General features: G+C 42.0%; 1 long non-coding RNA gene across 1 annotated transcript in view; it reads left to right on the top strand.

Annotated features, from left to right (window-relative positions):
* The window catches only part of LOC309609612, a 526119-nt gene that overhangs the window by 56586 nt on the left and 443214 nt on the right, over positions 1–26319 (top strand). The gene's annotated exons all lie outside the window — the stretch shown is intronic.

The following is a 26319-nucleotide window of genomic DNA, read 5'->3' as shown; positions in this document are numbered from 1 at the left end:
TAGTACAGTTAGCATTGTTAGTTAGCGTAGTTAGCGTTGCTAGGTAGTGCTGTCAGTCAGTGTAGTTAGCAGATCACCAGGATGCAGGGCCTCACAGCCAAATCTGCTGGCAAGAAGGCTCATATTGATGACTTCGAGATCCTCCACACCATTGGTGAAGGCACCTTCGGTAAAGTGAAGTTGGCCCGGCACATTCTGACCGGGACACAGGTGGCTGTGAAGGTCATAAAGAAAAGGCGTCAGAGCTTCTCAAGTGTCCAGGCACTTTTCCAGGAAGTGTGCAGTCTGAAGGCTCTGAATCACCCCAATGTTGTAAAACTGCTGGGGGTGATTGACACAAAGGAGACTTTTTTCGTGGTGATGGAGTACCTCAGTGGGGGGGACATGTACCGCTATTTGAAGACCCATGGCCATATGACAGAGGCGCAGGCCCGAGGCCCGTTCCAGCAGCTGGTCTCCGCCCTGCAGCACTGCCACCAGAGGGGCATCGTGCACCGGGACCTGAAGCCACTGAGCCTCCTCTTTGATTCCAACATGAATATCAAACTTACAGACTTTGGCCTCAGCAACAAGTGTGATGACACTGTCCAACTGGACACGATCTGCGACACACACCCTTATGCTGCCCCGGAACTCCTCCTGGGGCAGAGCTCCAGCAGCCCTGCGGTGGACGTGTGGAGCTTGGGAGTAGTGCTGTACACCATGGTAACTGGGTCCCAGCCCTTTGTGGGAAAAGACTTCCAGGAGCTGCGGAAGCAAATCCTACAAGGGCAATACCCCATCCCACCTTATCTGTCTTTGAAGATAAGGGATCTGTTACAAAAAATGATTGCCCTCAACCCCAGTGACAGAGGCACCTTACCTGACCTCATGAGGCATCCATGGGTCAACATGGGCCAGAAGGAGCCACTCCAGCCACCCTGTGAAGAGGACCTGGAGGTGACAGTGGTGAGGACTCCGGGCTTGACTTGCGACCAGATCCAGGACACTGGGACAGGCAGTGTGAGCTCCAAGAAACCCAAGGTGGAGGTCTCCATCATAACTCTGAAGCCCTTCTCTTGCGGGGACCTCTGTGGCAGTGAACTTGAGGCTTCTCCAAGCCCTGTGGTGTCCTCCCTGCAAACCAGGTGGCTCTACCACAGAAAAAATGTGCCGCTGCAGGAAGACCAGCAGGCAGGGCAGAAGACCGGTGAGTCTGCCTGTCCCCCACCCAGCCTGGAGTCGAGGACTGCCACCCCCAGCCCAGCCCCCCAGTGTGGCACTGGGACATCCACCTCCAGCAGCAGCAGCAAGACTGGAGCCCCAGAGGGAAGCAGCTGCCCCCTGGGTGTGTCCAACACTGGAAGGTCCTCCCACGCTGGGCAGCCTGAGAGTGTGTCCTCATCCACTGTCTCTGGCCAGAGCCAGAAAAAGCAAGGGGTGGCTGGGAGAATCTGGAACTTTATTTTGAAACATCTTTGTTGCAAGCTGCCCAGCATGAGGCGTCATAATAAAGTGAGCCCATGTGAACCCCATGGATCACCGAGGCAGGAAGGTCAGGCCGCTGCGCTCCCTGAGGCCCGGTGCAGGGGAAGAGGAGTGTGTTCTCTGCACGGCCTTCAGAAGCATCGTATCCAAGACCCTGGCCAGCTCAGAGGATGGTCCGGAGCAGCCCGGGCGACCGAAAGCGAGGCCACCGTGGCTGCAAGTCTGCCCCTCAACCCCCACCTGGGTGAAACTTCAGAGACTGGACTGTCACTCCTGGGGCACGCCTCCCCTCCCCCACTCTTCTGTCTTCCGTGTTGGTGGGGGAGGGGGATAGTTCTTGTTCCAAGAACTCCTGGGTTCTTCCAATTCTAGTTAATAAACTTGATGCTCCAGAAAAAAAAAAGAACAAATCTATCTGTGAAACTGAAGAGGAAAGGAGAAATTTGTGCTAGTTTTGATGTTGAACCTCAAACTGCATAGTAAGTGCTTAAGATGGACAAGGCAATCAATTTGTACAATAAGATATTCTGAGAGAGAGAGGGAGAGATCACATTCACATAAACTTTATTACAGTACATGGTTATAATTGTTCTATTTTATTATTAGTTACTGCTGTTAATTTCTTACTGTGCCTAATTCATAAAATAAACTTTATCATAGTATGTATCCATAGAAAACAACATAGTAAATATAGGGGTTAGGACTATCCGTGCTTATAGGCACCCACTCAGGGTCTTCGAACATATACCCCACAGATAAGGGGGGAAACTGTACATGAATAACTGAAACAGTATTTACTCTTGTTATGTGCTATGAACTCCACCCAGTACTATCCTGTTCTCGCCTGTTTAGTTTCTTCAATACACAATTTGAAAAACAAGGGTCTAGAAAAGTGAAAGAAGGCATGGACTAGAGAGATGAAGTGGGACTGCCAGGCAGCAGGGAGGGTCCACTCGAGATTAATGGGGATAAATTTCACGTGAGCCCAGTAGTCATGGTTGTAGGGTTCTCCACCATGTTCAGCTGCAAGGAGGCAGGCATGGAGTAGGCAGAGAGTTAGATTTAACTAGGATTGCGGTTTTCCAGGCACCTGTGCTGAAGGATGAAGCAAGGGCATCTGGGAGCTTTAAGGGGGTTACTATAATGTCAAAGCATGGAATCTAGGACAGGTAAGACTGTAACATGAGGTTAAGATAGAGAGTTAGAGAAGAAGAAGAGGTGGTCAATCAATGGACTGAAGGTCTGGTGGGGCTGGAAAAGTGAGGACAGCACGTCAGAGAGAGTGAGCTAGCAAAACAGGATGCAATGGTGGGAAAGTAGGTGCTTGAAACCGAGATTAAGGTAGGAACTAATTTTTGGTAAACACACGGGCATGGGTGTGACCATGGGAGTGAATGATTGGGGTAAGGAAAAGGACAAGATCCCTGGAGAAAAGGAGGTTAAGCAATCAAGAGCAGGGGATGTTGAAAAGATCATTTAGGGCTTCCCTGGTGGCACAGTGGTTAAGAATCTGCCTGCCAATGCAGGGGACACGGGTTCGAGCCCTGGTCTGGGAAGATCCCACATGCCACGGAGCAACTAAGCCCGTGTGCCACAACTGCTGAGCCTATGCTCTAGAGCCCGCAAGCTACAACCACTGAGCCCACGTACCACAACTACTGAAGCCTACACACCTAGAGCCTGTGCTCTGCAACAAGAGAAGCCACCGCAATGAGAAGCCCGCACACTGCAATGAAGAGTAGCCCCCGCTCACCACAACTAGAGAAAGCCTGTGCACAGCAACAAAGACCCAACGCAGCCAAAAATAAATAAATAAATTTATTAAAAAAAAAAAAAAAAAAGATCATTTATCTGGATCCTGAAATAACCAACAATTGTCACAAGAATTTTAAGAAAACGGCAGTGAGCCAGGAGCTAAAAATATTAAAGAAATGAGGAGGAGGGACCAGAAGTAGAGGACCGCGGCAAGCAGGGGCTGCAGAATAATCTGATGGCGAGGAATTCCAAGCTGGATTTGGGGAGGTGGAAGGGAACATGGTCAGGGATGGCAATGAGGAGCCGGCAGGCACCTCCTGCCCCTCCAGACCCAGTGGTAAGAAGAGTGCAGGAGGGAAGGCAGCACGAGAGAGAGGATCAGGGAAGCAGGGTCCTCATGCAGGAGCCAGGTTTCCATTGAGCAAAGAAGTAAAAGGAATAACATACACATTTTGCAGATGACAGATCTGGAGTTCTGAAGAGCACAGGAAGGTAGAAAGAGGAGAGGAATAGGCCTGGTTAGCAGATGTACAGAGCCATATGAGGATGGACATCTTGTAACTGACTGAAGAAAGAAAACTAAAAAGAGTGAAATTCTGCCATTTTCAGCAACGTGGATGGACCTAGAGAATATTATGCTTAGTGAAATGTCAGACAAAGACAAATACTGTACGATATCACTTATACGCGGAATCTAAAAAATAACACAAACGAATGAATATAGCAAAGCAGAAACAGACTAACAGATACAGAAAACAAACTAAGGGTCACCAGTGGGGAGAGGGGAGGGAGGAGGAGCAAGATTGTGGTAGGGGATTAAGAGAAACAAACTACTGTGTCTAAAATAAATAAGCGACAAGAATATATTGTACAGCACAGGGAATAATAGCTATTATCTTGTAATAACTTTTAACATAAAAATACTGAATCACTATGCTGTATACCTGAAACTAACACTATAAATCAACTATACTTCAATATAAAATGAAAACTAAATAAATCTAATAATTCAATTTAAATACACTTCATTTACATGAATGCCAGGCCTTTTAACTAAGTGATAGGGAAAACTGCTTTGATTCTGCTTTCCTTTAGACGGTATCAGCACAGTCACCATTCATATTACATTCTTTACCACCGTTTGACCTCTCATTGTCTATCAAACAGATTGTTCTCATTCTTTAGTACTCTTCGTTTTTTACCCATCAATAAATGCAGTAAAATTAACAATAGAGTTGAATTTCCTAGAGAGGATAACCTTTTCACTTAACATTAACTCAAGAACCAAATGAACTTTCCATTCGAAAGCTGTGGATCAAACACAAATACCAAACTAAAAAGGTTGAAGTCTGGTACCAATTAATATACTTCAAAGAAAATCTAAACTTATTACAGAGTTCCCACAGAACCACCTAAATTTCACCCAAGAACATGGAAGCATTCATCAAAAAACTTTAAAATTCTTGCTTTGTCATACTGTCATGAGAACACAACATGGGGGCACCACCAAGGCTCCCGTGATCCAGGCCCTCATACCACCTCTGCGCCCGGTCCTCATAGGGACAGACCCAAGAGCTCCAAAGCAGCCTCAGGACCAGACTCCTGTGGGTGGACCACACGCAGAGGTGGGGATAAAACCAAAGCTGAACCCCAGGGACGGGGCAACTAATAAAGATGATCAAAAATCTTTTCATCAGCTGTACAAGCTACAGATTAAATCCCAACGATCAGTTAGGTAGACCCTGTGTCTATGAAATATTGAGTAGACAGTGAGTGTACCCACAAATGAAAAAGGTCTCGCTCTGGCAGCTGTGGACTTTGGGGGCAGCACATGCAGGAACTGGGCCAGATCAGAGTCTGAGTGGTCCCCACAGGGCCGACGGCAGGTCCAGAGACCAGCCCAGAGGCGGGGAGAGCCTCTTGGAGAGGCGGAGGTGGGCTGTGGCTCATGGCGTGTGCAAGAACACCAGGGAAGCATGGTATTACTAATATTTTTATTATGTTTTGATTAATTGTTGTTGTTGGTTCTGGCTTTTTTTTGGTTTTTTGTTTGTTTGTTGCTGTTTTAGCATTTTTTTAAAATTTTATTTAGTCTTTTGGGATCTTTGTGTTTTATATTTTTTATTTTTATTTCTATTTTTACTTTGCTTTTCTGTTGTTCTGTGTTTTTTCCCTTTTTTAAAAATCATCTTTATTGGTTCTGTTTCTTTGCTTTATTCTTCAGTTGGCACACTGTTTTGGTTTTGTTTTTAGGTTTTGTGTTTTTGTTAGTTCTGGTTATAAATTGTTTGATTTCATTTTTGGGTTCCTCAGTTTAGTTGTTCTCTTGCTTTTTGTTTTATTTGGTTCTGTTTTTGTTTCTTTTGCGTGTGTGTGTGTGTGTCCTTGTTTCTGTTTTTGTTTGTTTGATTTTGTTTTTACCATTTGCCTGGGGTTCTGTTTGTCCTTTTTTTTCTTTAATATATTTTTTATTTTTTTAATATTTCTATTTCTACGTTGCTTTTCTGTTCTGTCTTCTTTCCCTTTTTCTTTTTTTTATCATTTTTGTTGGTTTGTTTTGTTACTTTGCTTCATTTTTCAGTTGGCACTCTGCTTTAGTTTTGTCTTTTGGTTTTGTGTTTTTGTTAGTTCTCTTTTTAATTGTTTGATTTTGCTCTTAGGTTCTTTTGTTTGTCTGGTTGTTCTCTTGCTTTTTGTTTTATTTGGTTCTGTTTTTGTTTCTTTTGTGTGTGTGCATGTTTCCTTGTTTCTGTTTTTGCTTATTTGATTTTACTTTTTACCATTTGTCTGGAGTTTTGTTTTTTGTTTTTTGTTTTTAATCCCCTTTGTTGCCAGAACAAGAGACTTGCAGAATCGTGGTTCCCTGACCCAAAGTCGGGCCTGGGGCTCTGGGGTGGGAGCAGGATGCTGGACCACTAGAGAATTCCCAGCCCCAGGGAAGATTAATCACCGAGAGCTCTCACAAAGGACTCTATTTGAATCACAGAACCGGCTCCACCCAACTGCCTGCAGCCCCCAGCACTGGACACCTCACACCAAACAACAAACAAGGCAGGAACACAAAACCACCCATCAGCACACAGACTATCTGAAGTCATACTAAGCTCACAAACACCCCAAAACACACCAACTGACACGGCCCTGCTCATCAGAGGGAAAAGACTCAGCTCCACCCACCAGAACGCTGGCACCAGTCCCTCCCATCAGGAAGCCTACACAAGACACTGGACCAACCTCACCACTGAGGGCAGAAAACAGAAGCAAGAGGAACTATGACACTGCAGCTTAGGGAAAGGAGATCGCAAATACTGTAAACTAGACAAAATGAAAAGACAGAGAAATATCTTGCAGACAAAGGAGCAAGATAAAAACCCACAAGACCAAATAAATGAAGAGGAAATAGGCAAACTACCTGAAAAAGAATTCAGTGTAATGATAGTAGAGATGATCCAAACTCTCAGAAGTAGAATGGAGAAAATACAAGAAACGTTTAACAAGGACCTAGAAGAACTAAAGAGCAAACAAGCAGTAATGAAAATGCAACATGGGCTCCACCCACTGGACACTTTATGTTAATGCAATGTTACCCTTTAACATTGGCAATTAGAGGTTTTCATTCATTCACTTATTTATTGGTAAATTTATCTATTATCTTCTATAGACCCTTGTGACACAATAGTAAACACAAAAAACAAAAATTTCTGTCTTCATTGAGCTTATATTTTAGTGTATAAAATTTAGTGTATAAGTATAAAAAAATTTTTTTTATTTTGTTCATTACAATAAAATACAGGAAACTGTGTAATAGGTATCCTGGTTAAAGCTAAATGATAAGACTTTGGAAACCTGATGAATAAAAGTTCAAAAAAAGAGCCTTTTAATTAAAAGTTACCAAACTTTTTTTATTTTCTGGAGAACAGGAATTCACCTTTAAGGCAGTATGTTCTCTATGGCAATAAAAGCACACATCCTGTGTATTCACTATCCCCTTGCATTTTTTAAACAGTTTTTTGAATCTATTACTATATAGTTCATCATTTTAAAATCTTTAGTCATTTTCACTTTACAAAAATGGTATCATGCTGTATGTGATTGGAGGATGACTTCCTTTTTCATTTCATATTATATTGATAAAATTCTTGACAGTGCAAATGTACCACAGTTCACTTACCCACCCTTCCATTGATGGGCATTTATGTCCTTTCCAGGTTTTTCCTATTGTAAACAGTACTTCTATGTTCATGCTGCCAATGTCCCCAGGTGCATATGCATTAGAGATTTTCTTAGCTATATTCCTAGAGTGGAATTGCTGAGTCATGGGCTATGTAAATGTTCAACACTTTGAGATAATGACAAGCTGTTTAGAGTGACAGCAACAAACTATACTCCCTCCAGAAATTTATAATGGGTTATTTGAAACTAAATCCTCTCTAACACTTCATATGTTCAGATTTTTTCATTTTGGCAGTTAAATGGATAAAAAAATGTGCCTCATTATGGTCTTGACCAGAACCGTGAATGATGTCAAGTACGTCATCACTGCTTTATTATCCTCTTGCGTGAAACGTTTGTCCACGTCCCCCTGCCCCAAACTCTTATGTTGTGTCATTTATGCTTTCCTTTTTATTTGTAGGAAGTCCCAATGTACTCTTTTAGTTCTTCATTTTCAAATAATTTAAACTTACAGAAAAGTTGAGAGAAGAATACAAAGTATTTCTATGTATAGCGTTCACCCATTCCACAGCTGTTAACATTTTATCACATCTGCCTTATTCTCCTTCTTTTCTCTTTTCTTTTCCTCTCTCTCCCTCTCTCTCTCTCCCCCTTCCTGCATATGTGTGCACGCGTGTGTGGTTTTTTTCTCTGAACCATTTCAGAGAGTAAGTTTTCATGACACCCCATTATTCATCGATAATTTACTGTGTATTTCCTAAAAACAAAGTCTCCTACATGGCCAAATATGACTATCGAAATCAAGAGAATAGTACTGATATGTAACTATGCACTCCATTCAAATTATGCTAATTGTCCCCACAGTTTCTTTCCTGGTCCTGGATGTAATCCCAGATCAAATGTTGCTGTCACTGTCGTGTCTCTTTCATCTCCAATTTGGAACAGTTCGTTGGTCTTTTGTCTTCCATGACCTTGACACTTTTGAAAAGTACAGGCCAGTTACTTTGTAGACAGTCCCTTGTTTGGGGGTTTCCTCATAATTACCTTTAGGTTATGCATTATTGGCCAGAACACCACAGAAGTGATTCTGTGTCCTTCTCAGTGTGCCCTTTATGGAGGCACATGACGTTAATTTGTCTCATAACTGGTGAAGTTAACTGTTATTAACTGGATAATTTGGTGTCTGGCCAATTTCTCTACTATAAAGTTATGCAATAAGTATTTTGAGCTTACTAATTAACATCCAATTAATAAGTATTTGGGGTACTTTGATACTACGTAAATATCCACCACATATTTCTCCACATGCTCTTATCTCACTCTCTTAATTATAGCTTCACATTACTGATACCCGGTACTTCAGAAATATCTTGGCTATTTTTTTAACCCTTTGTCGTCCATCTAAATTGTGAAAACATCGGGGAATTCCCTGGTGGCGCAGTGGTTAAGAATCCACCTGCTGGGACTTCCCTGGTGGCACAGTGGTTAAGAATCCGCCTGCCAATGCAGGGGACATGGGTTCAAGCCCTGGTCCAGGAAGATCCCACATGCCGCGGAGCAACTAAGCCCATGCACCACAACTACTGAGCCTGCGCTCTAGAGCCTGCAAGCCACAACTACTGAGCCCGCATGCCACAACTACTGAAGCCCACGCACCTAGAGCCCATTCTCGGCAACAAGAGAAGACACTGCAATGAGAAGCCCACGCACTGCAACAACGAGTAGCCCCCACTCACCGCAACTAGAGAATGCCCATGCGCAGCAACGAAGACCCAATGCAGCCAAAAATAAATAATTTTTTTTTTTTAAAAAAGGGTTTCTTTTAAAAAACAAAAAAGAATCCACCTGCCAATGCAGGGACACGGGTTCGAGCCCTGGTCTGGGAAGATCCCACATGCCATGGAGCAACGGAGCCTGTGTGCCACAACTACTGAGTCTGTGCTCTAGAGCCTACAAGCCACAACTATTGAGCCCACGTGCCACAACTACTGAAGCCTGCTCACCTAGAGCCCATGCTCCACAACAAGAGAAGACACCACAATGAGAAGCCCGCGTACCGCAACGTAGAGTAGCCCCCGCTTGCCGCAGCTAGAGAAAGCCCACGCACAGCAAAGAAGAAGACCCAACACAGTCAAAAATACAATATAAATAAATTAATAAATTTATAAAAATAAAAAGTAAAAATTAAATTGTGAAAACAGCTTACCACATTCCATGATTTTGATTGCACTTGCTTTTTTTTTTTTAACATCTTTATTGGAGTATAATTGCTTCACAATGTTGTGTTAGTTTCTGCTGTATAACAAAGTGAATCAGCTATACGTATACATATATCCCCATATCCCCTCCCTCTTGCGTCTCCCTCCTACCCTCCCTATCCCACCCTTCTAGGTGGTCACAAAGCACTGAGCTGATCTCCCTGTGCTATGCAGTTGCTTCTCACTAGCTATCTATTTTACATTTGGCAGTGTATATATGTCAATGCTACCCTCTCACTTTGTCCCAGCTTACCCTTCCCCCCACTGTGTCCTCAAGTCAATTCTCTACATCTGTGTCTTTATTCCTGTCCTGCCCCTACGTTCATCAGAACCTTTTTTTTTTTTTTAAGATTCCATATATATGTGTTAGCATATGGTATTTGTTTTCTCTTTCTGACTTACTTCACTCTGTATGACAGACTCTAGGTCCATCCACCTCACTACAAATAGTTCAAGTTTGTTTCTTTTTATGGCTGAGTAATATTCCATTGTATATATGTGCCACAACTTCTTTATCCATTCATCTGCTGATGGACACTTAGGTTGCTTCCATGTCCTGGGTATTGTAAATAGTGCCACAATGAACACTGTGGTACATGTCTCTTTTTGAATTATGGTTTTCTCAGGGTATATGCCCAAGAGTGGGATTGCTGGGTCATACGGTAGCTCTATTTTTAGTTTTGTAAGGAACCTCCATACTGTTCTCCATAGTGACTGTATCAATTTACATTCCCACCAACAGTGCAAGAGGGTTCCCTTTTCTCCACACCCTCTCCACCATTTATTGTTTCACTGCGCTTGCTTTGAATCTAAAATTCAAGTTGGGGAGAACTGGCATCTTTATGCTATTGTCTTCCTTCCCATAGACATGATATGTCTCTCCATCTATTCAGTTTCTCTTTTATAGCTCTTAATAAAGTTTTACAATTTTCTTTACAGAGGTCTTCTTGGAGAAATTGCTCCAGGAAACTGAACAACTGGTTTCAAAAACTGGGCTTGGTACAGCTCAATTTGAAGTGGATATTGAAGTTGCGTCTATACATGACGGATACTTAAGATTGACAGTGAAATGTCTTTGACTTTAGAGACTTCTAATGGAGTTGGAACACCCACCACCTCTTCCCCCTCTCCTGACCTGTGACCACTGTTCAGCTTCCCTCTTGAGAAGTCAGTAGAAGCTAGAGTGCATAGAGATACTGTTACGATGAAGGAGAAACCTGAGATAGAAGAAGAACCTGGGGCCAGAATTCTGTTATCCTAAGAGAAACATTGTTTTTCTGTGGGAGAGGATGGCAGCATTCAGCAATGAAGACTATGGAAGGAACCACAAGGAGGATTGTGGGAGGAGATATTTAGGAAACTAGGCGACATCCATCAGGAAACACTTTTGAGTAGGTATTCAAAAAGTGATGGACCACTGTTCCACAAACATCCCATTGTCATCAACCCACACCATTATAAATTACAGTCAGAGGGGTGTCCCAATCAGCAGGTATCCACCCAGACCAAGAGATCACAAGGCAAAGTTCCCTAGCTTCTGCTACTGACACCAAAGCCAGAGTGGCAAAAGAAGATTTATGCGAGATGGAGAGGAGGAGCCTTGCTAGTGACTTATAAATTCTACAGTGACAGTCCCGCAGTAGCTTAATATCCCAACAAGCTACAAGAGCACAGCATTCAAGAGAGTACAATTCCACAAGGGCCAACACCATGTGGTCCCTCATGATTTGGCTTGATTCACGCATAGAATTCAGAATACCAGTGGACTCAATGACCTCGTGACACTCTTTTGAGAGTTGGTCATCAGGAGTTTACAGTCATTATTCCTGGCCAAAATAAATAGTTTAATAAGATTTAACAAGCAGCTGAGAAAAATATAACAAGGATGTTATCTTGTGAAAATCAAAATGCCTCACCAGTAACACCTCACACACAGTCAGAATGGCCATCACTAAAATGTCTACAAATAATAAATGCTAGAGAGGGTGTGGAGAAAATGTAACCCTCCTACACTGTTGGTGGGAATGTAAGTTGTCACAGGCACTATGGAGAACAGTATGGAGGTTCCTCAGAAAACTAAAAATAGAATTACCATATGATCCAGCAATCTCACTCCTGGGCATATATCTGGGCAAAATTATAATTTGAAAAGATACATCCACCCCTATGTTCATAGCAACACTGTTTACAATAGCCAAGACATGGAAACAACCTAAATGCCCATCGACAGATGAACGGATAAAGAAGATGTGGTACATATATACAATGGAATACTACTCAGCCATAAAAAAGAATGAAATCATGTCATTTGCAGCAACATGGATGGAACTAGAGATTATGATACTAAGTGAAGTAAGTCAGACAGAGAAAGACAAATATCATATATCACTTATATGTGGAATTAAAATATGACACAAATTAACTTATCTATGAAACAGAAATAAATTCACAGACATAGAAAACAGACTTGTGGTTGCCAAAAGGGAGGGGAGGTGGGGGAGGGATGGACTATGAGTTTGGGGTTAGTAGATGCAAACTATTACATATAGAATGGATAAGCAGCAAGGTCATACTGTATAGCACAGGGAACTATATTCAATATCTTGAGATAAACCATAATGGAAAGAATGTAAAAAAGAATGTGTGTGTTTGTGTGTGTGTGTGTGTGTGTGTATGTCAGTTTGCTGTACAGCAACAATTAACACAACACTGTAAATAAACTATACTTCATTTTTAAAAAATGCCTCACCAGGACGAATGCCTTTTACGGAGATCTACCACACCTCTGCCACAGAAATGGGCCAAGGGAGTCCCTACAGGCAGGGCCTAGCTTTCTCCAGAAAATAGTTCTGTGCTGCTCCCTCCCACAAACAATTAAACAATCAAAACTCAAAAATGATTCTTTTAGCCTGAAATTTTGAAAGCATCTGTTAGTTTTCCACGATAGCCCTTAAAACTCAGTAATGCATGCTTAAAATGTCAAATATTAAGTAATATAACTTCCTGATGAGTTTTTCAATATAATTTAGCTGAAAAATGTACTCTCAGGTAACTAAATATATTGACCAATTTTGTAGGCCAATTAAAGGTTAAATGCCTAAAATGATGATTTTTGCTTTAGAGTGGTATTTAGGTCATTTTCTTTGACAGAAATTAGAGGCAGAACTAGTTTCTATGGAGACAAATTCATGACAGCTCTCATACACATCTCCTACCACAGTTATAATTCCATTTTGCCAGTAACTCACTCTGTGACCTGTGGAAGAGTGCAACTTAATCATGTGCTTAGATTTAGAAACGGTCAGGGGTTTTTTTTGTTTTTTTTTGTTTTTTTACTTTCGGCTGCGTTGGGTCTTCATTGCTGCGTGCGGGCCTTCTCTAGTTGCGGCGAGTGGGGACTACTCTTCATTGTGCTGCGGTGGCTTCTCTTGTTGCAGAGCATGGGCTCTAGGCGCGTGGGCTTCAGTAGTTGTGGCACATGGGCTCAACAGTTGTGGCTCACGGGCTCTAGAGCACAGGCTCAGTAGCTGTGGCGCACGGGCTTTGCTGCTCTGTGGCATGTGGGATCTTCCTGGACCAGGGCTCGAACCCGTGTCCCCTGCATTGGCAGGCGGATTCTTAACCACTGTGCCATCAGGGAAGCCCCAGATATGTTTTTATTTAATTTAAGCTTGTCAAAAATAGCTTCAGTAGGAAGATATCAATCATAACAACTATCCTAGCCATCAGTAGTTAAACCAAGATATTATATAGCCAGTGGAGGGAAAATGTAATTCAAGGCAGGAGAGGAAGAAATGAGAAAGAAATCCCAGTGAATTCAATCTGAGTAGTTAGAGTTCTGAAATGACTGATGATAGGTCCAACCGATGAAATATTTCTACCTCTAGCCTAGTCATATAACATTTTATAATTGTCTAAGTTATTTTTACAAAATGTGATGCTCATGAACATGAAGAAATTAAGATTTGTATTTATAAACACATAAAAATACATGCAGGGCTTCCCTGGTGGCGCAGTAGTTAAAAATCCACCTGCCAATGCAGGGGACACGGGTTCAAGCCCTGGTCCGGGAAGATCCCACATGCCGTGGAGCAGCTAAGCCCATGTGCCACAACTACTGAGCCTGTGCTCTAGAGCCCACAAGCCACAACCACTGAGCCTGCGCACCTAGAGCCCGTGCTCTGCAACAAGAGAAGCCACCGCGGTGAGAAGCCCATGCGCCGTAACGAAGAGTAGCCCCCACTCAACACAAATAGAGAAAGCCCACGTGCAGCAACAAAGACCCAACAGCCATAAATAAATAAATAAGAATACATGCAGTATACACTTAACAGTTCTTATCTCCTTGGCCCATGGGTGAGAAAGTTCAGAATACTGATCAAACAGTAATCTGATTTGAGACCTTTGTCTTTAGCTTAACAAATCCAGCTAATGACCTTTGTAAACCACCCCCAAAGGGATTAAACATTTCAGAGCATAGAAAATATACTATACTGAATTTGGATAACTTTGGATAAACAAAGATTGTATCCTTTTCATTTATCCAAAGGCACTTTCTTTCTTAGTAGGAAACGTATAATTCTGATTTCATTTATTCCATTTTCAAGGGCTTCCATTTGCTCCTCTCTGAAACAAACAGACCCAAAATATGTCCTGTGGACCTCTACCTTCCCTTTTACCCACCACATTCTTTCTTCCATGGGTGCCCTCTTGTGCAGGTTGGTAGTGAGAAAGGGCAGGGGCAACCTGGGACCAAAACCCCGACCCACTGCTTCCTAGCCCAGTGACTTGGAGCATGTGATTACAGCCTGCACCTCATTTTCCTCTCTGTATATCCATCTGGCAGAGTGCTTACAGATGTGACATAATATATGTACCACGCCTGGCTCATAATAACACTCAGAAAATTGTAGCTACTCTCTTCATCACATGGGTGCTGTCCTCTATTTATAGATGCTGCCTCTCCCCAGCTATAGGGTTTTTCTTTGCTAACTAAACAATTTGGCCATTCCCTCTGACACATTACTTTCACAATCCATTTACATCTACCATGAGACCAAATGAGCCATGAGGATCTTTGATTTATTTTAAAATTAGTGATTCTCTTTAATTTTCTTCTGATGTGACCTGAATTTTAATGCCACATCATTATGTGAAATGAGCACTTGAAGAATAAGCCACCCTGGAATGTAAATTGGTGCAGAGTTGCCATATGATCCAGCAATCCCACTCCTGAGCATATATCTGGACAAAACTATAATTCAAAAAGATACATGAACCCCTAAGTTCATAGCAGTACTGTTTACAATAGCCAAGACATGGAAACAACCTAAACGTCCATCGACAGATGAATGGATAAAGAAGATGTGGTACATATATACAATGGAATACTACTCAGCCATTAAAAAAGAATGAAACAGTGCCATTTGCAGCAACACGGATGGACCTAGAGATTATAATACTAAGTGAAGTGAGTAAGAGAAAGACAAATACATGATACCACTTACACGTGGAATCTAAAAAAATACGGCACAAATAAATATCTACGAAACAGAAACAGACTCACAGACATACAGAACAGACTTGTGGTTGCCAAGGGGGAGAGGAGGTGAGGGAAGGAAGTATTGGGAGTTTGGGATTAGCAGATGCAAACTAGTATATATAGGATGGATAAACAACAAGGTCCTATAGCACAGGAAACTGTATTCAATATCCTGTGTTAAACCATAATGGAAAATAATATGAAAAAAATGTAAATATATGTATAACTGAATCACTTTGCTGTAGAGCAGAAATTAACACAACATTGTAAATCAACTATACGTCAATAAAATTTAAAAAAAAGAATAAGCAACCCTGGAGGTCCCTGTAGGAGCAAAGCCCTCACATATTAAGGGCAGGGAATGGTAGAGGGCTCTAAGAAATGGAATGCCTGGTGTCCCTAAGAGGCTCTGAGAATGGAAGAACCTAGTCCAATGACCAGAAGAAGGATTTGGGGTTCAGAGAGTCTTGGGATCCCTTCCTTGCTCTGCTCCCCCCATACCACTTGACCCTGATAGGTCATCTTCCTTCTCCAAACCTCAGCTGTCTCCCCGTAGACCTGATACAATAATACCTACCTCATGGTTCACTGTGAGGACTGGATACGAAAATATATGTCAAACATTTAACTGGGATAAACACTCAATAAAAGATAACAGCAGCAGGACCAGTAGTACTCTTCATTTCTAAGATGCTGAAGGATACAAACTATAGTTTGTTTTGCACTGTTCTTTCATTGAAATGTAGGTGATGGTGAGAATGGTGATGTGTTCTCTGTGGGAGGCAGGCAAGTATGTACTGTGTACTGTGTACTTGTACAGGCAAGTATTCTGTACTGTGTGTTTGACATTGATGGGGAATCTTAGTGCTGCTGTAGCAGGCAAGAAAAACAAGTAGGATGGCTAAACTCTTAAGACGTGCTAAATAAAGACAGTAAGTCAACAGATGCAGTAAAAGCTTTTGACAAAATTCAACACCCATTTATGATAAAAAACTCTCCAGAAAGTAGGCATAGAGGGAACTTACCTCAACGTAATAAAGGCCATATATAACAAACCCACAGCAAACATCATTCTCAATGGTGAAAAACTGAAACCATTTCCTCTAAGATCAGGAACAAGACAAGATTGTCCACTCTCACCACTATTATTCAACATAGTTTTGGAAGTTTTAGCCAAGCGATCAGAGAAGAAAAAGAAATAAAAGGAATCCAAATTGGAAAAGGAGAAGTAAAACTGTCACTGTTTGCAGATGACATGATACTATACATAGATAATCCTAAAGATGCCACCAGAAAACTACTAGAGCTAATCAATGAATTTGGTAAAGTAGCAGGATACAAAATTAATACACAGAAATCTCTTGCATTCCTATACAATTATACAACAAAAGATCAGAAAGAGAAATTAAGGAAACAATCCCATCCACCACTGCAACAAAAAGAATAAAATACCTAGGAATAAACCTACCTAAGGAGATAAAAGACCTGTATGCGGAAAACTATAAGACACTGATGAAAGAAATCAAAGATGACACCAACAGATGGAGAGATACACCATGTTCTTGGATTGGAAGAATCAATGTTGTGAAAATGATTTTACTATGCAAAGCAATCTACAGATTCAATGCAATGCCTATCAAACTACAAATGGCATTTTTCACAGAACTAGAACAAAAAATCTTAAAGTTTGTATGGAGACACAAAAGACCTCGAATAGCCAAAGCAGTCTTGAGGGAAAAAAAACAGAGGTGGAATCAGACTCCCTGACTTCAGACTATACTACAAAGCTACAGTAATCAAGATGATATGGTACTGGCACAAAGACAGAAATATAGATCAATGGAACAGGATAGAAAGCCCAGAGATAAACCCATGCACCTATGGTCAACTAATCTATGACAAAGGAGACAAGGATATACAATGGAGAAAAGACAGTCTCTTCAATAAGTGGTGCTGGGAAAACTGGACAGCTACATGTAAAAGAATGAAATTAGAACACTCCCTAACACCATACACAAAAATAAACTCAAAATGGATACGAGACCTAAATGTAAGACTGGACACTATAAAACTCTTAGAGGAAAACATAGGAAGAACACTCTTTGACATAAATCACAGCAAGATCTTTTTTGAATCACCTCCTAGAGTAACGGAAATAAAAACAAAAATAAACAAATGGGACCTAATGAAACTTAAAAACTTTTGCAAAGCAAAGGAAACTATAATCAAGACGAAAAGACAACCCTCAGAATGGGAGAAAATATTTGCAAATGAATCAACGGACAAAGGATTAATCTCCAAAATATATAAACAGCTCATGCAGCTCAACATTAAGAAAACAAACAACACAATCCAAAAATGGGCAGAAGACCTAAATAGACATTTCTCCAAAGAAGACATACAGATGGCCAAGAAGCACATGAAAAGCTGCTCAACATCACTAATTATTAGAGAAAGGCAAATCAAAACTACAATGAGTATACTACCAAATGTAAAATAGATGGCTAGTGGGAAGCAGCTGGGTAGCACAGGGAGATCAGCTGGGTGCTTTGTGACCACCTAGAGGGGTGGGATAGGGAGGGTGGGAGGGAGACGCAAGAGGACGGAGATATGGGGATATGTGTATATGTATAGCTGATTCCCTTTGTTATAAAGCAGAAACTAACACACCATTGTAAAGCAATTATACTCCAATAAAGATGTTAAAAAAAAAAAAACTACAATGAAGTATCACTTCACACCAGTTAGAATGGGCATCATCAGAAAATCTACAAACAACAAATGCTGGAGAGGGTGTGGAGAAAAGGGAACCATCTTGCACTGTTGGTGGGAATGTAAATTGATACAACCACTATGGAGAACAGTATGGAGGTTCCTTAAAAAACTAAAAATAGGGGCTTCCCTGGTGGCACAGTGGTTAAGAATCTGCCTGCCAATGCAGGGGACACAGGTTCGAACCCTGGTCCGAGAAGATCCCACATGCCACAGAGCAACTAAGCCTGTGTGCCACAACTACTGAGCCTGTGCTCTAGAGCCCGTGTGCCACAACAACTGAGCCCGAGTGCCACAACAACTGAAGCCTGCACACTCTAGGGCCTGTGCTCCACAACAAGAGAAGCCACTGCAATGAGAAGCCCACACACCGCAAGGGAGAGTAGCCCCCGCTCACCACAACTAGAGAAAGCCCACACAGCAACGAAGACCCAATGCAGCCAAAAACAAAATAAATAAATAAATTTATAAAAAAAAAAAAAACTAAACTAAAAATAGAATTACCACATGACCCAGCAATCCCACTACTGGGCATATACCCAGAGAAAACCATAATTCAAAAAGACACATGCACCCCAATGTTCATTGCAGCACTATTTACAACAGCCAGGTCATGGAAGCAACCTAAATGCCCACTGACAGACGAATGGATAAAGGAGATGTAGTACATATATACAGTGGAATACTACTCATCCATAAAAAGGAACGAAAGTGGGTCATTTGTAGAGACATAGATGGATCTAGAGACTGTCATACAGAGTGAAGTAATCAGAAAGAGAAAAACAAATATCGTATATTAACGCATCTATGTGGAACCTAGAAAAATGGTACAGATGAGCCAGTTTGCAAGGCAGAAATAGACACACAGATGTAGAGAACAAACGTATGGACACCAAGGTGGGGGAAGTGGCGGGGGGGTGGTGGTGGGATGAATTCGGAGATTGGGATTGACATGTATAGGCTAATATGTATAAAATGGATAACTAATAAGAACCTGCTGTATCAAAAATTAAAAAAAGATAGTAAGCAAGTGGCTCTTGTGAGATGTGAGCAGAATTCACAAGGTGTGCAGTTAAGTACAAACAGTTGGCAATCAGTAAGACATGTTCAAGATAGAAGGAATGAATTATATGGTTTTTTAAGAGACTATTCAGAGCGCTTACTTATATAGGGAAAATGATGGAAGGACCAAATCATAAGGTACAAATCAAGCCTCCTTCAGACTGACACACTTCACCTCTCAGTTGGCCAGCCATGGGGGCCTCATTTTGGCTTTGCATGCACTCTGCCAAAGAAAGCAAGCTCATGGCTGCCCAGAAAACTAATTGGTCAGCTCCAGCTGTGGTCAGGTATCCTTGCCTCCGTATCAACAGACACGTGTTGACTCCACACACTCTGAGCCTGCTAAGCCCCCTTGTTCAAACTCAGCTCTGGTCTTTGCAATCACACCATGCAACAAAGAGAGAGTTGGGGAGGGGCAGTGGAAAGAAGGAAGAGGGAGAAAGGGAGGAGAGAAGGAAAGAGAAAGGACATAGGAAGGGTTGAGTAACACAGGATTCAGTAATGTGGTCCTTCTACTCCATCCTAAGTGTGTCAACTTACCCCCTTCCTCTTTTCTCTTGCTATTCGACGCGCTTTCTGTCAATCAATAAACCATGTGATTGGAGCATCTGAACTTAGCCTGTGAGACTTTCTGTTCTATGACCTCTGGGATGGCTTGCCCAGAGTGTACTGAGAGGCTACCATCGCGTCAAGGTAATTTCTCATAGGACATATTTTTCTTTGGCATCAGAATTTCGTTTGAGAGAAGAACCCATTGATATTTTTCTATAAATCCATCAAATTGGTGTTCTTTTGCACCAGAGAGCAATAAAGCTTTTCCCCACATTTTTCTGGTGAAAGCAATTTTGATACCTTGTTAATGTTTGAAGAACTAGTAATTTCGTCTGAAATGGCAGCCTTTCCTTCCAGGCAATTGTTTCTAGATACATTCCCTGCTGTTATCTGACCTCCCTTTATTTTCTCATCATGGAGTTTCAGATTGTTTGCTTTCTTTAAACTGATGGTCAGCACTCCAAGTGTCACTGTTACCCTGATTAGGCTAGAGACACAGCAGTGCCAGGAAAAGCAGCAGAAACCCAAGCTCATGGGACAGTGGCCACAGCCCGCCTGAAATCACTCCTACCCGGCCGCATGCTTTTGTCTTTCTTTTCTTTCCTTCCTCCCTTCTTCCCTCCCTCCCTTCCTTTCTCTACCCCTTCCTCTCTCCTTTTCTTCCTCTCTTCCCCCTCTCTCTCTCATTCTCTCTTCTTTTTTCATCTTCTTTCATTTTTTTTACCCACAGCCCTCTTTTTCCCATCTCAGGAACCACACATGAATCCACTTGGGGCTCCACTCGGAATCATTTCTCTGCTCTAAAAATTAAGGTTTTGTTCATTATACCAAGCTTGCCTCCTGGACTTCCCAGAAAATGAGATCTCTCCTGGGAGATTTCTCAGTCCTTTGTGCACATAAGCCCCTGGAAGACCCACCCCACTAATTAGTCAGGCATGTTGATACTAATCTTAACTCAAGCACCAGCCTCTTGCTACATGTACATAAAATGATGTCTTAACACCCAGGGGGAGGCTTGTAACAGGGTTAGTCTGTTCGCGGAAGGGATTAGGGGAAGTTTGGGTCATTTTCCCTCTGTGTCCTCCACGGTCACACGGATTGGATCACCTTCTGGCCAGGATAACATCATGCACTGATTGGCTTGCACCTGGGGCCCTTCAACCAATCCCTGGGACACGGAAGGTGATCTCACAAGCTGCTAGAAGTAGGCAGCTGAAGGTGGGGTCAATGGCACCAAAGCTGCAGGGCTGCTCCACAGTAGAGAGAACAGTGGTTTCCCCGAGCAAAATTGGGTACTATTAGAAGGATGGAAGAAAGGGAATTGATTATGCGCAGGCAACAAGCCATGTGCACTGCGCCCAGAACATGGAATCCTCCGGACTACAGGTGCTCCATACATCCCTGACGAATGTATTATTTTATGAGATTTTATCAACTAATTTCCTCTAAATCCACTATGTGCTTACTGAAAGTTAATGTAACTGAAGGTCACTTATCTCCTGTCCCTCACAGCTGCATTAAGCATTTTGAGACGATAGGACTGAGTCATTTCAGAAAAACGAATACAGTTCTGCCTCCTGCTTCTTAAATGCGAACTGTTAAGGATGATTATTTAAGTTGCAATTTAACTACTGGCTGTTGAACTCAGACATGCCATTCACTTAAGAACCAGGTGTATCAGCAGTCTTGTCTTCAATACCTTTCTTGCTTATTTCCACGCTGCGTTCCTATCAAAGTTAATTTCTTGCTGTGATACAATACAATGTGATGCAGCCTTCCAAAATTCAAGTCCATTTCAGACTGTTTTCCACATTTTAAGCATACTTTTCTGTCAGGGTCAAGAAGAATCCAAGCTCAGGGGACATGACCTTGTATTGTCTTATTATCATTCAATGAATCTTTTCCCAGCAATTCTCTGGGGGTTCTTCTGTATCTTTCGCCAGCTCCCAATCAGAGGGTCTCCGTATTTTAACTTGCAATATTACTTTCTGCTGAGCATAATGCATGGTTGGGTCAAAAGATCTGCAACTTGAATTCTAGCTCCCAGACTAATTCACCATGTTTACACAGAGGACAACTTCTGTTTCCAGAGGGCACTCAACTCACCTTTAGGGTGTGGTTTGTGCTTCAGTAGTAAAAGCAGTGTGATTTTACAAGTTGTTCCAATCAGATACTTGGTTAGACCCAGCTTTCTCTAAGGAAACCAAAGGTTTACGGTTGCCCTTGCAACCAAGACCTGCCTGAGCTCTGACTCCTGACTAGAGCTGACTGATGATTTCAGTTTCTTGTAGGAGCTGGGGTGGAGGGTGTAGAAGAAGATGTGAGTGTGTTAAAATGTACCCAGGATCTGTTTCAATCACAGAATGTAAGGTAACAGACACAGAGACAATTTCCTTTAGAGAGGAGGCAAGTGTAAGTGACTTACACTTCCCAAGAGGAGGGGATGCGTCATGCTACACAGGGCACGTGGGTTAATGCCAGGGTCAGTCAGGAGGCAGAAGGAGTGAAGGGAAAGCATGGCCCACTACTGTAGTTTCTACAGGAAGGAAGGAATGGGCAAGGCAGGGTAGGCACGTTGAGCAAGCTCAGGTTTGGATGGTTCAATAATTTCAGTGGGCTCTGGGCTATGGGGTGGTCTCTAGTGGCAGTTAGGGCAGGGGAAATACTGGCTCAGTGTGTGAGAGTCAAATAAAGGAGGTGGCTGGTGAGAAGGCCTTTGAAGTGGTTGGCTTGCGCGTGAAAGTCTCACAGGCAAGTTGTTTATCTGCAGGAATTAGCTAGCCCTGGGAGGGGCGGTCTCTCCAGGCTTAGCATCATAAAATACAGAAAATAGAAACCACGATTAGTACAATGAGGTAAACGGAGAAGACATTAACATTTGCATGGATTGTATAAAGAAGCAGGGCAAGCATCGCACATGTGAATCACAGGACAAATGTGTCCTGGATCACTGCTGGGCTTTCATGATGTCCTTCCTGTTTGCCTGTCCATTCAACAGCCACCCGGTACCCCCTTGTTCTGCACCAGGCCCCTCTCACAAAGAACTTCTATTCACACCCAACTTAAAGCTCACGCATGTGGAGGTTATTTCCCAAAGTGGTTTGAGCTGGAAAGCAACTGGTCTTACACGAAGGTAACTTTGCTGTCTTCCTCCGTCTTTCTGCCAGTTGTCCTGGACCGAGATAAACGGGAGCCAAAAACTAGATTTGCCTGAGCAGCCACTGATGAACATGAGGAAACTCACTCTACCACAGTGATGCAGTACAGAATGGAATGGTGATATTCAGTCCTCTCCCTCATTCTTGTATCCAATCACCGAGTCCTGCTGATTTTATCTTATAAATACATTTTTAAATGTTTCCTACTCCCAGTCGTCTCTGGTGTCCCAGCCCTAGGTCAGGTCTTTATTATCTCTCACTCATATTAGAGCATTAACCTCATAAATGGTCTTCCTGCCTCTGGTCTTGCCTCCCTCAAATTCACTCTCCACACAGCTGAAGAAATCGCTTAAAATGTCAATCCAGCTATGGCATTCCATGGCTAAATCCCTTCATCGTCTCCCTTGTGGGCAGAAGTAGTCCTCAGACTCTTCAATTTACAGGATAATTTATTTTTAATTAGAAACTTACATAAAGATGCCAAATTTACGTTTCGCTAAGGAAGGACAATTTAAAAAAAAAAACAAAAAACTATATTCTATCAAAATCCTTCCATAAAAGATAATTTAAAACTATGCACATACATACACACGCATGTGCACACAATGTGGTCTCAGAAAAACTGTCAGTCTCTTCCACTGAAAAAACTTAAGTTTGTGAAAAACTCTCCACACGTCCCCAAAGAAGTGAAATTGTTATCTCCCATTGGCTCCATTCTGCAGAGACTAGCATGGCATTCAAGGCCTCCAGTGAGCTGGCCCCTGGCTGCCATTCTTGGCTTATCCCTCCCAGCCTAAGATCCAGCAGCTTGTCACTGCTCACCCACACTGAGCACCACTGAAACTCTTCCCACCTCCCCCTTGCTCAAGCTGCCTCCGTGGGTCAGGCGTGGATGGACTGCTCCTCCCACGGCCGTGCCACTCCTCTGCGTGGCTAACTTAGTTGATCATGCAGCACCCAGAAAAGGAGTTCCATCCTCTAGAACCACCCTCTCACTCCTTACACACTCATGTCCCCATCCCTCGAGATGAGTTTAAATAATTCAATAATGCCTTGTGCAAATCAGTTCCCTTATTCTTAACATATTTATCTACATCGTGCCTTGCAAAAGTATCTGCTTTTTCACTTCTTTCTTCTGCTAGATGGCAGTTCTACACACCAGTAATCAGGGATGGCATATTTTCATTTTTATGTCAACAGCATCTAGCATGGTGACTCTTGACATGACATGGGCATTCAAAAATGTTTACTGACTAAAACAGTAAATGAATAGATAGCTACATTTCAAAAGACTATGTGATGATAAGAAATCTTATTATGAAACCATTTTAAATTCTTCAGAAAAAAAGATAATGTATAAATTAATTTTTATTGGGTATACTTTTTTAAATTTATTTTTTATTGAAGTATAGTTGAATTACAATGTTGTGTTAATTACTACTGTACAGCAAAGTGACTCAGTTATACATATATATACATTCTTTTTCATATTCTTTTCCATTATGGTTTATCACAGGATACTATTGAGTATACTTTTACTTCAGCCTTCTTTAGGTAGGTGGCGCCACCTTACAAAAATAAGACAACCACTTCATTCTCCGCCCCATCTCATTTTATTAATTCAAGAGGGCAGTCAATTCTCTGCCTATTCCCTAATCCACAGATACCTTATCACCTAGAAAAATTTGAGGATAGGAAAGTTTTGCTTAGTGTTCTAAAACTTTCACAGTCAAAAAAAAAAAAATGACAGATGCTAACCATGTTTTTTGTTGCTGTGATAATGCATGCCTCAGTGTAATGCTTATTCCCTGAAGAAAGTGTCTTTAAAAACTGGCCACAGGATAATTATAATACCCTTGATGGTAGTTTCTGTTAAAACATTGCTGGGAATAATCCTGATCCTGGCTTAGAGCTCCAATGTGAAATCGGGGATTTCCAATGCTATAAATGGTGTCAGAGCAAGCCAACTGCACCTAAGGAGTATTTAACCTTAGTTTTTCCAGTGCTCACTAATATGAGGGCACACATGAGAAAATGACCGAAAATGAGGGCTCTGGAATCAGATTACTTGAGTTTTAAACCTGTATCCTTCACTTGCTGGCCAACTGACCTCGGACAATTTAAATTGTATCTTCCTTGAAAGTCTTATCCAGAAAATGGGGACAAATTAGTATGCAGTTCATAAGGTTGTTGTGAGGATTAAATGATACAATCCATCTAAAGTGCTTGGCTCTCAAATAATTTCTTTTTTACTTGCTCTCTTTCCTGCCTGCCCATGTGGGACTCCAACCCGCTGAATTCTACCTACTACAAACAAATGAAGTATACTGTCCATTTAGCTGTTCTGAAATTGCCCTGTTTCTTCACTCTGCTCCAGCTCTCTGATAACTTACCACCCTCACCTCATAATGTCCTCCAAGTACTGTAGTATCCCACCAGATACCATTGCCGAAGCATCCCAGCACTGTCACCCAGCAGTGTCACAGTGGAGCCCCTTAGGTGCCGAAGACATTGGTCCTGGCACCCTAAGGTCTAAGGCTCTTTCAGATTGCACTGATGACACACCATCCTTACCACTCCGCCCCCACTGCATCCCCCCTTAGTCCATAAGGATTGGGCTCAGGACGGAGCCAAGGAAACAACACAAAGTTCTCAGAATTACCCTCACTTCTGTCTTTCTAGGTCAAGCTGGAGGTACCAAGAGGGGAACTCGCTCCCAGGAGATTCTTTGGTCTCTCAAAACAAAAAAATGGAGCCAACTAATTTTCTGGTCATACCTAACAAGTCTGAACCCAACTGCTGGTGAGCACAGCATCATTCAGAAAGGGCGCTTCCCCTTGATATAAGGACAGCCTGCAGCTCTTTTTTGGTCATCCCAAGCCAAACTCCCTCAAAGTTAGAAATAAGGGAAATAACTGTTATCGCTAGGCTTGTTCTGCAGGTTACTTTGGGGACCGACATAAGGATTTACTTCTATTACATAAGCCTTGAAAGCCTGGCTCTATCAGAAACTCCAGACACATCCAGCAGGAGCCAGAATTGCTCACTGTCACAAACCAACAATGACAAAAAGAAAATGCTTTCTAAACTTCTCCATTTCTTTACTGCATGTGTTTTTTGGCTTGGATTATCTTTCTAGATATGTGACTAAAGTGAAGTTCAACTGAACTGTAACATGTTAGATATCAACCCTTGCAAAATGCAGGCTTTCCTGGTTTCCAAAAACTAAAAAAGTTTTACATTTCCTTGTTACTATATAAAAATGTCAGCTGGATGAGACCATGTACATTTATGAATTCAAAGGAATAGCAGTAAGCTCAAGAAATTTCAGTTGCTTATAACAAAACACCAAAAGCAGCCAAGCATGAAGCACTATTTCATACTGAAAGTGGCTGGAATGAAAACTTTGGTTCTTTGAGAGGCAGTGTGGTTTTCTAGAAAGATCTTTGGTTCCAACTCTACCATTAACTAGCTTTGCAGACTTGGGCTCCCTTTTCTCTACATCCGTTCCAACACTCGCTATTTCTTGTCTTTTTGATAATAGTCATTCTAACAGGCCTGACATGATATCTCATTGTGG

Source organism: Balaenoptera borealis, assembly GCF_965194805.1.
Source record: "Balaenoptera borealis genome assembly, chromosome: 13".
NCBI classification, from domain to species: domain Eukaryota; kingdom Metazoa; phylum Chordata; class Mammalia; order Artiodactyla; family Balaenopteridae; genus Balaenoptera; species Balaenoptera borealis.
This window is presented reverse-complemented; position numbering and strand designations above follow the sequence as displayed.